This window comes from Pelophylax lessonae (assembly GCF_965119305.1).
Source record: "Pelophylax lessonae genome assembly, chromosome: 2".
Taxonomy (NCBI): domain Eukaryota; kingdom Metazoa; phylum Chordata; class Amphibia; order Anura; family Ranidae; genus Pelophylax; species Pelophylax lessonae.
The window spans coordinates 525,108,407-525,122,293 of NC_138769.1; positions in this window are offsets into that span (position 1 = coordinate 525,108,407).

Genomic DNA, 13,887 nt, shown 5'->3' on the forward strand with positions numbered 1-13,887 from the left:
TCAACACACAGCCATTAATGTCTAAACTGCTGGCAACAAAAGTGAGTACACCCCTAATTGAAAATGCCCAAATTGGGCCCATATAGCCATTTCCCTCCCCCGTGTCATATGACTTGTTAGTGTTACAAGGTCTCAGGTGTGAATGGAGAGCAGGTGTATTAAATTTGGTGTTATCACTCTCACTCTCTCATACTGATCACTGGAAGTTCAACATGGCACCTCATGGCAAAGAACTCTCTGAGGATCTGAAAAAAAGAAGTGTTGCTCCACATAAAAATGGCCTAGGCTTTAAGAAGATTGTCAAGACCCTGAAACTGAGCTGCAGCACGGTGTTGAAGACCATGAGGCAGTTTAACAGGACAGGTTCCACTCAGAACAGGCCTCACAATGGTTGACCAAAGAGGTTGAGTGCACATGCTCACAGTCATATCCAGAGGTTGTCTTTGGGAAATAGATGTATGAGTGCTGCTAGCATTGTGGCAGAAATTGAAGGAGTGGGGGGTCTACCTGTCAGTGCTTCGTCCCAGAAGGAAGCCTCTTCTAAAAATGATGCACAAGTAAGCCTGCAAACAGTTTGCTGAAGACAAGCAGACTAAGGACATGGATTACTGGAACCATGTCCTGTGGTCTGATGAGACCAAGCTAAACTTATTTGGTTCAGATGGTGTCAAGCGTGTGTGTCAGCAACCAGGTTAGGAGAACAAAGACAAGTGCGTCTTGCCTACAGCCAAGCATGGTGGGAGTATTATGTTCTGGGGCGGCATTAGTGCTGCTGGCACTGGGGAGCTACAGTTCATTGAGGGAACTGTTACGCGCAGCACTCCGGGCCCCCTGCTGGCCTCGGAGCGCTCACAGCGTGTGTCCCCAGGAGGCGCTCCTGCGTCTCGGCGTGTGCGTCCCCGCTCTCTAGGGCGCGCACGCATCGGGACTCTTAGATCTACAGGACCAGTGCACAGGTGATTGGTGCCTGGTCCAAACTGGTTATTAAGGGTTGTGAGAGGCAGTGCTGACTTAATTAGGTTAAACCTGTGCACTACCCATAAATACCTTCTCCTCCCACAACTTCCTGCCCGATCTTTGTGCCTTGTGCCTCTGAGAAAGCGTTCCCTACTGAGTTTGTTTGCTTTGCCTGTTGCCGAACCCGCTGCTACTGACTACTCGCCTTTGAACCTCTGCCGCCTGCCCTGACCTCTGCTACGTCCGACTACGCTCTTGCCTACTCCCTGTGTACCACACCATATCAGCTGCCAGAGAGATCGAGTTGTTACTAGGGGACACAACCTGGTAGTTACCGCCGCAGCAAATCCATCCCGCCTTGCGGCGGGCTCTGGTGAAGACCAGTAACTGCTTAGAACCGGTCCTCTAGTACAACCCGCGCCATCGCCTCTCTGGTCCAGAGGATCCACTATCAGTCCTGCCGGTTCGTGACAGTAAGATCCAGCCATGGATCCCGCTGATGTTCTGTTGCCAAGCCTAGCGGACCTCACCACCATTGTGGCCCAGCAAGGTCAACAGTTGGCCCAGCTGGCCGCTATGTTGCAGCAGCTCCTGACAACTCAGCAACAGCCAGCTCCTCAGTCAGCATCTGCTGCACCTCCCACACCAGCAGTTGCCACCGGGTCCAGAATCCGCTTGTCTCTGCCGGACAAGTACGACGGAGATCCTAAATTGTGCCGAGGGTTCCTGTCTCAGTGCTCTCTTCACCTCGAGCTACTGTCTGACCAGTTTCCGTCTGAGTGAGCCAAGGTAGCCTTCATCCTCAGTCTGCTCTCCGGGAGGGCCCTGGCCTGGGCTACACCGTTTTGGGACCACGCTGATCCAGCCACCGCATCTGTCCAGAATTTTTGTCAGGAGTTCCGTAATGTTTTTGAGGAACCTGCCCGGGTTACCTCCGCAGAGACTGCCTTGCTAAACTTGTCCCAAGGAAGTTCTACCGTGGGTGATTATGCCATCCAGTTCCGTACCCTTGCCTCCGAGCTGAACTGGAACAATGAAGCTCTTTGTGCCACCTTTAAGAAGGGACTCAATAGTGACATCAAGGATGTCCTTGCTGCACGTGACCTGCCTACTACCCTGAGTAACCTCATCTTGCTGGCCACCAGGATCGATAAACGTTTCTCCGAGAGACAAGAGGAACTCCATCTTGAAAAGGAAAGAGCTCGTCCTAAACGCTACCCTCGTCTGGCTCCTGTGTTCCAGCGTCCACCTCAACCTGTCTCTGGGTCTTCCACTGTGGAGGCCATGCAGGTGGACCGGTCTCGCCTGACCCCGCAAGAACGAAGCCGTCGTAGAGACGAGAACCTGTGTTTGTACTGCGCTAGTATCGAGCACTTCCTTAAGGACTGTCCTCTTCCTCCCCCACGTTCGGGAAACGCTCGCACCTAGTGAATGTGGGAGAGGCATTACTAGGTGTGGATTCTTCCTCTCCATGTCTCATCATACCCGTGCAGTTGTTCCTTTCGTCCAAGTCCTTCTTCTCTGCTGCAGCCTTCTTGGACTCCGGTTCAGCCGGCAACTTCATTCACGCCTCCTTGGTCGACAAGTACCGAATTCCTATATCCGTCTTCCCAAGCCGATCCTCATTTCTAAGGTCAACGGGGAGAGACTCTCTGCTACGGTACAATACCGTACCCAGCCTCTGTGAATGGACATTGGGGCGTTACACACAGAGACTCTGGAATTTTTTGTTCTTCCCTTTTGCTCTTCCGAACTCCTGCTGGGTCTACCGTGGTTGCAACGCCATTGTCCTGTCCTGAATTGGTCCACTTGTGAGATTTTGCATTGGGGTTCCTCCTGTTCTGACTGGTGTCTCAAGCCTGCTCCTATCAAACGGGAGCCTCTAGTTCCTCTGCCACCAGGTCTCCCCAAGCCTTACCACCGTTTTGCGGATGTCTTCTGTAAAAAGCAAGCTGAGACTCTTCCTCCTCACAGGCCTTATGATTGTCCTATTGACTTGTTACCTGGCTCTACTCCACCTTGGGGCAGAATTTATCCTCTCTCACCTCCAGAGACTCAGGCCATGTCAGACTATGTACATGAGAACTTACAGAGAAGGTTTATTAGAAAGTCTTCTTCCCCTGCTGGAGCCGGTTTTTTCTTTGTGTCTAAAAAGGATGGTTCTCTCCGCCCCTGCATTGACTATAGAGGACTCAATAAAATTAAAAACCGTTACCCTCTGCCTCTAATCTCTGAGCTGTTTGACCGTCTCAGAGGAGCCAAGATTTTCACCAAGCTGGATCTCCGCGGGGCCTACAACCTGATCCACATTCGAAAGGGAGACGAGTGGAAGACCGCTTTTAACACCAGGGACGGCCATTTTGAATACTTAGTGATGCCCTTTGGGCTCTGTAATGCTCCTGCAGTCTTCCAGGAGTTCGTTAACGATATCTTCCGGGACCTTCTTTACACTTGTGTAGTAGTATACCTGGATGATATCCTTATCTTTTCCTCTAATTTGGAGCAACACCGAGTCCATGTCCAACAAGTACTCACCCGTCTCAGGAGTAATCGCCTCTATGCCAAGATTGAGAAGTGTCTGTTTGAGCATTCCTCCTTGCCCTTCCTGGGGTATATCATCTCTGCCCAAGGACTTCAAATGGATCCTGCCAAGCTCTCAGCGGTTCTGGACTGGCCACGCCCCTCTGGCCTCCGAGCCATACAGAGGTTCCTGGGTTTCGCCAACTACTACAGACAATTTATTCCTCATTATTCCACCCTGGTGGCTCCCATTGTGGCCTTGACTAGAAAAGGTGCTAATCCCAAAACCTGGCCTCCTCACGCTGAAGAGGCCTTCCAGTCCCTGAAAGCCGCCTTTGCTTCTGCACCTGTTCTGTCCCGGCCAGATTCTTCCAAGCCATTCTATCTTGAAGTGGATGCATCCTCAGTGGGAGCCGGAGCTGTGCTAACTCAGAAGTCATCCAGAGGCAAGACCATAACTTGTGGCTTCTTCTCTAAAACCTTTTCCTCCACCGAGAAGAATTACTCTATTGGGGATAGAGAACTGCTGGCAATTAAATTAGCCCTGGAGGAATGGAGACATCTTCTCGAGGGTGCTCCTCACCCTGTGATCATCTTTACAGACCACAAGAACCTAGCCTACCTCCAGTCAGCTCAAAGACTAAATCTCTGCCAAGCCCGTTCAATTTCCAGATTCATTTCTGCCCAGCTGCTAAGAACATCAGGGCAGATGCCCTTTCTCGCTCTTCAGATGTGGTGGGCGACATACCCACTCCTCAAGACATTATCCCTCCAGAATGTCTCATCTCGGTTGCTCCTGTGGACCTGCGTCTTCTTCCTCCCGGCAAGACCTACCTTCCTCCTCGTCAGCGGTTACAAATTCTGAAGTGGGGCCACGCTTCCCTTTTTGCCGGTCATCCTGGAATTAAGAAATCTCTCTAATTAATTTCCCAAAGATATTGGTGGCCCTCTCTGGAGAGAGACGTCACAGAATTCGTCCAGTCCTGTGTGATCTGCGCTCGAGACAAAACTCCTCGTCAGAAACCTGCGGGTCTTCTTCTGCCTCTTCCTGTTCCTGAGACCCCTTGGTCGCACATCGCCATGGACTTTATCACTGATCTTCTCTCCTCCCATGGTATGACGGTCATCTGGGTCGTAGTGGACCGATTTTCAAAGATGGCTCACTTTGTGTCCCTATCTGGTCTCCCGTCCGCGCCTCAGTTGGCCAAACAGTTTTTTCTACACATCTTCCCAGACACATCATCTCGGACCGTGGGGTGCAGTTCGTATCCAGATTTTGGAGGGCTCTCTGTGGTCAGCTCAGAGTCAAGTTGGACTTTTCTTCCTCGTATCACCCTCAGTCCAATGGCCAAGTAGAACAAGTGAACCAGATTCTGGGAGATTATCTACGCCATTTTGTGTCCTCCCGTCAAGATGATTGGTCAGATTTACTCCCTTGGGCAGAGTTTTCTTATAATTTCAAGCAATCTTCTGCCTCCAATAAGTCCCCATTTTTTGTGGTCTATGGGCGTCATCCTCTGCCACCTCTGCCTCCGACCTCTGCTCCCTCTTCTGTACCAGCTGTAGAGGACCTCCTTCAGGACTTCTCTTCTATTTGGCGATTCATCAGATTTAAGGTCCCAAGTTACAAGTTGGGCCCTCGTTACTTGGGTCCCTTTAAAATCAAGAACCGCATTAATCAGGTGTCCTACCAGCTCCATCTTCCTCCCTCTCTCCGAATCCATAACTCTTTCCATGTCTCCCTTCTCAAACCTGCTATTTTTAACCGCTTCTCTCCTAAACTTCTTTCTCCCACCCCTGTCGCTGGTATCTCTGATATTTTTTCGGTCAAAGAAGTCCTAGCGACCAAGGTCATCCAGGGGAAAAGATTTTTTTTGGTCGATTGGGAGGGCTGCGGTCCTGAGGAGAGATCTTGGGAGCCGGAGGAGAACATCTTGGACCGCAGCCTCATCCGCGAGTTCCTGAGTACCAAAAAGAGAGGGAGACCAAAGGGGGGGTACTGTTATGCTCAGCACTCCAGGCCCCCTGCTGGCCTCGGAGCGCTCACAGCGTGTGTCCCCAGGCGGCGCTCCTGTGTCTCGGCGTGTGCGTCCCCGCTCTCTAGGGCGCGCACGCACCGGGACTCTTAGATCTAAAGGACCAGTGCACAGGTGATTGGTGCCTGGTCCAAACTGGTTATTAAGGGTTAAGGGTTGTGAGAGGCAGTGCTGACTTAATTAGGTTTCACCTGTGCACAACCCATAAATACCTTCTCCTCCCATAACTTCCTGCCGGATCTTTGTGCCTTGTGCCTCTGAGAAAGCGTTCCCTACTGAGTTTGTTTGCTTTGCCTGTTGCCGAACCCGCTGCTACCGACTACTCGCCTTTGAACCTCTGCTGCCTGCCCTGACCTCTGCTACGTCCGACTACGTTCTTGCCTACTCCCTGTGTACCACGCCATATCAGCTGCCAGAGAGATCGAGTTGTTACTAGGGGACACGACCTGGTAGTTACCGCCGCAGCAAATCCATCCCGCCCTATCAGTCCTGCCGGTTTGTGACAGGAACCATGAATACCAACATTTAATGTGACATATTGAAGCAGAGCATGATCCCCTCCCTTCGAAGACAGGGCTGCAGGGCAGTATTCCAACATGATAATGAGCCCAAACACACCTCCAAGATGACTACTGCCTTGCTAAAGGAGCTGAGGGTAAAGGTGATGGACTGGCCAAGTATGTCTCCAGACCTAAACCCTATTGAGCATCTGTGGGGCATCCTAAAAATGAAAGGTGGAGGAGTGCAAGGTATCTAACATCCACCAGCTATGTGATGTCATCATGGAGAAGTGGAAGAGGACTCCAGTGGCAACCTGTGAAGCTCTGGCAAACTCACTGCCCAAGAGGGTTAAGACAGTGCTGGAAAATAATGGTGGCCACACAAAATATTAACACTTTGGGCCCAAATTGTTACATTTTTACTTAGGGGTGTACTCACTTCTGTTGCCAGCAGTTTAGACATTATTGGTTGTGTGTTGAGTAATTTTGAGGGGATAGGAAATTTACACTGTTATACAAGCTGTACACTCACTAGTTTACATTGTAGCAAAGCGTCATTTCTTTAGTGTTGTCACATGAAAAGATATAATAAAATATTTACAAAAATGTGAGGGATGTACTCACTTTTGTGAGATACAGTGTGTGTGTATATACATATATATATATATATATATATATATATATATATATATATATACTGTATATATACAGTGGGGATCAAAAGTTTTGGCACCCCAGGTAAAAATTTGTATTAATGTGCATAAAGAAGCCAAGGAAAGATGGAAAAATCTCCAAGAGGTATAAAATTACAAATTAGACATTCTTATAATATGTCAGCAAAAGTTAGATTTTTTTTCCATCATTTACACTTTCAAAATAACAGAAAACAAAACAATGGCGTCTGCAAAAGTTTGGGCACCCTGCAGAATTTATAGCATGCACTGCCCCCTTTGGCAAGTATCACAGCTTGTAAACGCTTTTTGTAGCCAGCCAAGAGTCTTTCAATTCTTTTTTGAGGTATCTTTTCCCATTCTTCCTTACAAAAGTCTTCCAGTTCTTTGAGATTTCTGGGCTGTCTGTCACGCACTGCTCTTTTAAGGTCTATCCATAGATTTTCAATTATGTTGAGGTCAGGAGATTGTGAAGGCCATGGCAAAACCTTCAGTTTACGCCTCTTGATGTAATCCCCCGTGGATTTCGAGGTGTGTTTAGGATCATTATCCATTTGTAGAAGTCATCCTCTCTTTAACTTCAGCTTTTTCACAGATGCCATCAAGTTACCATCCAAAATTTGAAACTTTATTGAATCCATTTTTCCTTCTACTCGTAAGATGTTCCCTGTGCCACTGGCTGCAATACAACCCCAAAGCATGATTGATCCACCCCCATGCTTAACAGCATCCCCACTGTGTATATATATATATATATATATATATATATATTTTTTTTTTTTTTTTTTAAGAAAAATCACACAAAAACTCCTCCAAAGGTCCCCCAAAATACTTTTTTTTTGTCCGTAAATGTCAATGCTACTGCAGCACTTTCTCTACATCACAGAGATGAGCCACATCACAAGCGGGATTAGGATACCAACCCCAGAATAGTATTTTGACATCTTTAAGGTTTTACTTCAAATATGAAAGAAATCATTGTTCCTGGCTAAATGGACACCCCCTTGCCAATTAAACCAGAAAATGGGCATTTTTAATTTAACAGATTCAGCTCCCATTGATTTCAATGGGGTTTAGGTTTAGCAACCAAACTTCTTTGACGTTCAGTAAGCTCTGCTCCAACCCAGGGCAGTATGGCTCATTACGAATCAATAAAATTCATTGCTTTATTTCAGGAGAGATTCCTGGCAAAAAAAGTACATTTTACAGGACACAATGAACATTGATAGATGTTACCTCTAACATTGCAATCCTTACATTTTGACTTCAGGTCCACTAACATATGGGGTCTGGTGTGGTTTTAAGATATTTTAAAATGGTTATCTGGTTTGAAAATAGTTTGAATATATTGCAATGTATGTACAGTAGTGTTTGTGCTATATAAACCTAGGGTATATTTAACAAGCTGGTATGGTATACTGTACAATATATGTTAGCCTTTACTTTATTTAGTGAAAGGGACAAATTGAATGCAGCATCTTATGCATATTGGCACAGAATAATGTTACTATAAATTATAGTCCTATCTAAATCCACGAGTGAATGTTGCAAATTTATATATACAGTACCTGAAGATAATTTTAGGTTAACTTTTAATTTAATTGCTGCTTTACAGCAAAAATAATAATAATAATAATAATGTACAATAAGTTAAATATAAAGATTGTAACGCATGCATTGTTTAATTTAGTGAGTTTCTGATGACAGCCTTTTTGTCCATTGGATAATATACTCATATGTGTTAAAATTAGTGAGGGTGTGACAATTATCTAGCCCACACAGCATTAGCAGTGTATACTGCTAATATCACCTCTGCACTGATAAACAAAAAAGCTGCAAATGCTGATGAAGGTCACCCACCACCAATCATTATTGAAAGGGTTAAAGGGCCCATAATGTGAGCCTAATACACACTAGAACATGTTTCTTAACTACAAGCTAGGTACGTTTAAGATGAGTCATCTCTAAAACTGAGCCAAATACGTATCAATAAAACAATTATATGTGCATGGAAAACCATGAAAACACCTGTTACAATAAAAAGAAAAGGTTAACTACCAGCACATTTGAAATAGCTCACTTTAGTCTATTCACACAGAATGATAAAAACACAATGTGATACTAGCTAAATAACGAAAATGCTTTTTTGAAAAATAAACAAAAAATGTGTATACAGTATACGACACATAATAATTTAAATGTCTGTGTCCTTCACCAATGCCATCAGTATACGAAATAGCCAGCACTCTTGTCCAAATCCACTTAGAGAAACATTATTAGAGCAACAACGGGATAAAATCCATCATCCACACATTTTGGCCAAGCCTTTCCCTTCAGAAACAATTTGTTCTTGGATAACATTATTAACACTTCCAGAAAAATCTTATCTGTCAAATTCAGTGTACCTAAAATCAACTGTTATGACAGTGAGTACAATAGCAAAATCTTGATAAAGTCACTGTGGCCAATTAATATTTTGCTTGACATTTCCATAAATTAATGGTCACATACTTTTGCAATTATACGAGTAAAGGAGTATGTCCTTGCAGCTGTTGAGGATAGGGCAGACTGTGAAGGAGACCAAATTGCTTTAGAGAATCCTTTCTGTTTTTCTTTATTGCTGCAAATAATAGATAGTTAAAGTGTATATAAGATTTTTTTTTATTTTATTAAATTGAAAACGTGTTAAAACACGTCTTTAATCCTGTTTGTGAATTCCTGCTGGGGAGAGTCACCCTCTTTCGTTGTCCTGGTGACCATTGTCTCTGTTACAGTAAGTTAGAAAACCAAAATCCCAGAGCTCTCAAAGAAACAGGAGGTAAGTGGAAATCTTCCAATGGTAAAACCTGCTCTGGTGGCAACTGTCTAAAAAAGTGTTTCTCCTGACTTTGGAGAGAGATTATCTCTTATTTTTTGTCATGTTGCTGTTTTGTCAAGTAAGTGAAGTGACCTCTCCCCAGCAGGATATAGACAGCTAAAAAAGGTTTTGGCTTACCATACTCCTTATCTTCTAGAAGGTTGGATAATTAAATAATAGTAGCAAGAAAACATACCAGTGGAAAAAAATATGGGGAAAAGACTGTGCACCAGAAAGGACTACAGTGGACCCAATATGACAGCATTGCAATAAATGTATGCATCTGAAGCAAAAAGAGGGAAGATGTCAACCTTTCCACTTCTAATGCATCGTGCTGCTCATCCTAGATTTTATAAATGCATCAAATGAATTCCCACCACTATTTACTGTATACTACAACAGTTGTTTCTCTGTTAAAAATCTCCTCTCTCTTTATGCTAATGACAATTCTATAATGCTTGACTACATTAAAACAATTAGGCTTTTTTGCACCACTCCTCCTACCCTTGACTTTGAGCCATGACTTGGTTATATTTACGGTAGTTAAAGGCTTTGTGTCAGCATAGTAGAAAAGATAAAGAAAGATTGTGACTAAAAGATTACTAGAGGTTGTCAGCCTGGACGCATATGAAGGATGGCTGCATAGTTTGAGGAGGAGGTCTAATCTATACCCTGACTAGATGCTAAAGTCTCCCATTAATCGTGATCATCCTCTCACTGTGACTGCAAAGACAAATGAGACATTTACGCGCCAATATCAGCAACTTGATTGGGATTAATCAGCCTGGTAGTACTTTGGAAAAGTATCTCTTTCTTCTGATATTCTTCTTGCTGCTAGTACAATCTAACCTCCAACCCTCAGTATTTCATCAGCTTCCTTCGTACCCTTTGTTGATTTACTGTGGTATATTTGAAATACTTCAAATACCCTTCTTTGTAAATGAGGAGGCTAACATTTTGTTCTAGTTACCCCACAGTAAAGAAAAATCTTGTTAAGAAATATAAATATTGCAATTTGAATTGTTTTAGAAATATAAAAGTGCATATATTAAAATAATAAAACAATCGAGGAACATACAATATGAAAATGCTTGTTGTAGGAAAACAAAAACAATAACTGGGGTTCTGTAAACCTACACTACTGTATAGAAAAAAAGGTAAAATTACAGAAAATATTTTGCACGTTGAGACAGAGAAACAAAAAGCTTTTTCTTCAGAACAACAAAATGTAGGAGTCTGCAAAAAAAGTTTGTTAAAATCCATGCAATATAAATAGATCACCCAAAAGGGAATTTTGGGTGACTAAAGTGGAAATACTCTTTAAATACAGCACTTATATAATTATGTCAGTTGTGCAGGCAGTAGAGAGCATAATTATGTTTTTATGTATTATTTACTAAATGCCAATATAAAGGGAAAAAAACAACTGGAAACTATACAATTAAAAAAGCTTGCTTCAATAAAAAGCTATGATCTCACCAAAAGAAAAAAAATGTGATGCCCTATCCATCCTTGGGATGTTGGTGGCACCTGATTTATTATGTACTAACTTGGAAGAACTAAACAAATTGTGTGTTGGAAAGAAAGTCCCAGACATAATAATTAAGTGCACACAGAGCATTATCCTCTGGCTCCAGACTTGCTCTGAATGTTGTAACATCTTCTTCATCCTGTAAAGAGGTTGAAATTCTAATGAATTAACTAAATATTAAGAAAACTTATTTTTTGCTGTATGAAAATATATTTTCCAATTTCTTTTTTTTTCCCTAAATCTTTTTAATTAAAGCAGACCTTGCATAAACATGCAAGGCTAGCTTACATGGGAGCCACTACTTCAAATAAAAAGATGATCAATGAAAGTCAGCAATTAAAAGAAAAATGTAATAAAAAAAAAAAAAGACTTATCTTAAGTTGCCTATACACTAGTGGAGTTTTGTATAAAATTTTTCACTAAAAGAACTCTTGTTCGATTTTCTAATTGTTAGTGGGGTCAAATCGAAATTCATTTTTCAACTACAGTGATGAGAAAATTTGAAGGAGCAGGAGGGCATTTTTTCCTTAGTAAACAAATTACTAACAGTGTATGTTATTTTAAATAATATTCTTCAAAATATCAAACATACTGAGAATTGCCAGTCGATGCTCATCTGAAAATCTACTAGTTTATGGTCAGCTTTGTAGCCTCGTGTCTGATGGACTCAGTAGGTATGTTTTATGATTTTCACTAAGGCATTTTTTTTTTGTTTTTTAAATGAGGCTGTTATATTGTAGTCTTATTGGTGAAGGGCATGGGGGTTATTTTAAATAAAATTTAGCTTTTTCAAATTGTTATGTAAAAATATATATTTATATACTAGGTTGAAAAAAATGTCTATGCAAGTGAACCTAGTACTTCTCACAGAGATCACAGTACTCCCCTGACAATGCTTTCATCCACTTTCATCTCCAGAAGGACACAGTCATCTTTGGTAATCCATTATCAAAAGTCAACATCTACTTCCTGAACTGAGATGGGCTAAAGAGGGGAGAGCAATGTAAATGCCTGTGCAAGTCACATAGCGAGATAAGTGGATGAGAATCTTTACCAAAAGAATTGTGTGAATATTATTTTACATTTTTTAATAAGGAATTTGAAAAGCAAACCCCGGTATACCTTTTTTAACTGTTCATGACTGAATATTCAAATGAATATTTACATAATTGTATTTGTGATTGTTCCTAAATCCCTTAGTAAATCAGCCTTACTGTATTCACAAATATCTGACACAGTTCAGACCTATTCTGTGGCTTCTCATTTTGTGACTTGCACTAAGATTACTCTGTTGCAGTCTTAGTGACCACTGGAGAAAATGTTTCTTCTTGCCTACAGCCATCAAATGACAAGATGTCCCTTAGACAATATAGAGATACCACTCAAGGTAAGTAAACCCCAGGTGCACCTTGTTTTGCACAGAGAAAGGGTGCTGGCTTAGCATGCATAGCATAAAGAAATTAAGAAGTCTGGGCAGCTGCACTCAGATCACATTTATTGGAATTAATAAAATTCACACAGCATCATAGCGGTACAGGAACAAGAACAGCTGACGCATTTTGCTCCTTCACTAGTGCTTAGTCATAGCTATAGTACACATAACAGAACCCAAGGTATATATAGATGTAAAAAGCCAAAACACTAAATTGTTGATGCAATCCCTCTGAGTCTAATCATGTGCACTCAATTTGAACACAGACTGCGGCGGCCAGAGCAATCAAGGATAATCAGATTAACCAATGGCGTGGTGTTAACAGGACCTCCTAAATCATTTTGCTATTTGCAAGTCCCAGACATACCTATATTATATAAATAAAAACATGCAATTGTTCCAAAATTGTTATGTGTTAGGCTGTAGGCCTGTATTTGTGAGAGGAGCTAGCGTGCTTTTATGGCGCTGCTCCTCCCCTCCATCGGCCTGCCGTATTCTGCTGTGCCCCGCTGCATCGCGCTGTGTCCGGCCGCATCACGCTGTCTCGCTGTCTGGAGTACCGCGCCTTCGCTCTCACCAGCCAAACTTCCGGTCCTGCGGGTGTACACCGCCGCTGCCGCGTCCCTCCAAGCCTGCTCCGGTCTGCCTCTTCCGCCTCATCGCCTGCTCGAGTGACCCGGTCAGGCACTCGGTCGCCGGGTATCAGATACCGCCTGGGGGGGTTTGATTCTGCCCTGCCTTCTACAAGGCCACGGCCCTGCTTCATGCAGATGAGGGGTACTACGGGGGTTTGCGTGTTCCCCTGGGTGTGGAGCCTGGTGCTCTAGGGGTTGGGGTTCGGTGGTTATCCTTGTGGGGGAGGGGGGGTTCAATGGGGGGCCCTACTGTTGGTTTTTTTTTTCTCTGCACTATTACTACTGTTTTACTGCTGTTTACCCTTACATTACGTACTACTTATGGGTGCTTCTACTTGTTACTACCACCCTACTGTCACTTCATGCTAGCTACCTCCACGTATACTACTTCTCCACTGTTGATATGGTCACCATGGGGGTTCCTCGTGTCACTATCACCCCACCAATACTATCGGTATTCGGATACTACCACTAGGTAAGTACCTTGCTATGTGTACTACTATGCTACGGCACTACTACTTCCGTTATGCTATCACATGCGCTACTCTGGCATACTGTTATTTTTATGCTAGTACTGCCCCACGCACTATTACGGTACTACCTTTTGCTTCTGGTACCGCATTTGCGCTATAACACTTACTGTTACACGGCTAGTACTGGTTACCTTGGGTACTACTTCATATACTATCATGCTGGGTCATCGGTTACGCTGCACACGGTTCAGTGCTTCACTGTCAGTACTGTTCGA